Source organism: Octopus bimaculoides, chromosome 3 (genome assembly GCF_001194135.2).
Source record: "Octopus bimaculoides isolate UCB-OBI-ISO-001 chromosome 3, ASM119413v2, whole genome shotgun sequence".
NCBI lineage: Eukaryota > Metazoa > Mollusca > Cephalopoda > Octopoda > Octopodidae > Octopus > Octopus bimaculoides.
In genome coordinates this window covers 119265044-119267610 of record NC_068983.1, presented here as the reverse complement: position 1 = coordinate 119267610, position 2567 = coordinate 119265044, and the positions used below count along the sequence as shown (strand labels likewise).

Sequence of the window (2567 nt, the reverse complement as noted above, 5' to 3'; positions counted from 1 at the left end):
TATATATATATAAGCAAATGTGCCATTTCTGCTCTACTTTCACTCGTACTCTTCAGTATAAAATTGACCTCACTGCTATCACCTTCTCAAGTATTTGCACAAATGGTGATTTGAACTGTAGAGCTCGAAATAAATACAGACGAAAATAAATTACAATGTTCTTATTTCTAACGTGAATTCAACTGCTAAATTGTAATTGCTTCTTGCATAGATGGTGGCAGGGGCAGCGGTATATTTAAATGAGAAAGAATAAGCTTTTGAGAGTTATGCTTCTTTCGAAAGCATAAGTGATGATATCAACAATAATAAGAACATGATGATAATGATGATAAACATACGAAATCATCTCTACTTATTGTGTCTTTCTCACAACAACATCTCTTCAGTAACAATTATTGATTGATTTTTATCTTTCCTACTAAGATACTTGGCTCCAATTGACGAAAATTAACTTAATATATGAGATATCACAAATCTAATTTGATATTAATCTCACAATACGGTATTAGAATCACTCTTCTCGTGCACGTCACTTATGTCCTGTGGCGTTTAATTCTTTTGTGCTAACATAAAATAAATGTCTCTATCTTTCACACTTAACTTTATAATTTCTTTTTCCATTTTTTTTGTTTCTTTCTCTAAGTCTCTCAAGATAGTAATCGTTCCTTAACTTTTTACTACAATGTCACTTAAAAAAAGAAAAAAGAATAGGTTTTATTTTGTACGTCCAACATCTACTAATAATACTGCTTTAGATTGGTTATTGTTTGAAGGATGAAAATTAATGAAAATATTTATTCGACGCTAAATTTAATTAAATCCATAAATCACGTCACGAAACATGTGACTTGTAATATGACAATTTAAAAATCAAAATACATAAATAAAGATAGAGAGTATGATGTGACATTTTGGCTTGTCACCCTTTCGGGAAATAATTCTAATGATTATAATTAATGTCAAATATTACATTAATTAATTTTCTTTGGCGTCATGGTTCGTTTATATAAGAATGCTTGTAACATCTAACTGGTACCTACCAATTTCAGGAAGTATTGTTTGATGACTTAAAACAAAACTTCTTATAAAAAATATGCACGGATATTGCCGCAAATATACACTTTTCTTATTTGATATTAATTGTAGTTAGAACATAACCACATTAACTGTAAGTAAAGAACGATTTACTAATATCCTTGACAAAGCTAATATCCTTCTGATTCATAACATCACAAATCAGTATTACTACTCATAGCGGTATCATATATAGGCACACCGCCTTCAATCTCAGGAGAGTAGGAAGCTCGATTACACCGCTTCCACTGATCAACTTATTTTATCAACCCCAAATAGAGGGAAGGCAAAGTCGACCTCGACGGAACTCGAACTTAAAACGTAAAGACAGACGAAATGCCACTAAGCATTTTGCCTGGCGTCTTAAGGATTCTGTCAGCTCGACGCTTTAATATTCCTATTCGTAACAATGTTGATGATATTTAGTAATGAAATGCTTTATTTCTGGCATGTATTTTCCGGCATACAAGTCGACGTTGTATGTAGTGTAAGCATATAATATAAACATTCAAAAGTCTTCGCTACCTTTCTAAATCCTGCTGCATTTCATGTGGAATTTTTGGTCCTACAAAGTCACCTTGTGAAGTCACATGGCCTAGTGGTTAAAGCAGCGGACTTCGGTCGAGAGATCGCGGATTCAAATTTCAGACCTGCGATGTGTGTTTATGAGCGAAACACCTAAGTTCCACGCGGCTCCGGCAGAAAGTAATGGCGAACTTCTGCTGACTTTTTGGCCACAACTTTCTCTCACTCTTTCCTCGTGCCTCTAGCAGCTCACCTGCGACGGACTGGCGTCCCGTCCAGCTAGGGAACATATACGCCAATGAAACCGGGAAACCGGCCCTTATGAGTCAGGCGTAGCACGAGAAGGAACAAACAACAACAGCAACAACTTGCTGGTGTATAGTTTGACCTACCTACATTTTGGTGTAAATTTTGGTTTGAAAAATTCGACTTGTATGCAGGAAAATACGGTAAGTTTACGATAATAATTTAGGGTTGAGGCCTTACAGTAAATTAAACTAGATATAAGAAACTTCATCACAGATGTAATAAAGGAGCATTGTGTGGGTTACGACGAGGGTCCCAGCTGATACGATGAACAGAACAGCTTGCTCGTGAAACTAACATGCTAGTGGCTGAGCACTCCACAGACACGTGTACCCTAAACGTAGTTCTCAGGGAGATTCAGCGTAAAACAAAGTGTGACAAGGCCGGCCTTTAAAATACAGGCACTACTCATTTTTGCCAGCTGAGTGGACTGAAGCAGCGTGAAATAAAGAGCCTTGCTGAAGGATACAGCGCTTGGTCGGGAATTGAACTCACAACTTTACGATCGTTAGCCGAATGCCCTAACCACTAAGCCAAGCGCCTTCACAGATGTGATAGGCAAGACAGACACATACAATTAAATCATACATCAATCCCTCAATCTACAATAAATTGAAACATGCATCACCAGATTATCTTTTAGACGACCCAACAGACGCGTA

At 36.6% G+C, this 2567-nt stretch overlaps 1 protein-coding gene across 1 annotated transcript in view; it reads left to right on the top strand.

Annotated features, from left to right (window-relative positions):
• LOC106878261 (GTP cyclohydrolase 1-like) overlaps positions 1 to 2567 on the top strand; it is a 112094-nt gene that overhangs the window by 94683 nt on the left and 14844 nt on the right. The window lies entirely within an intron of this gene.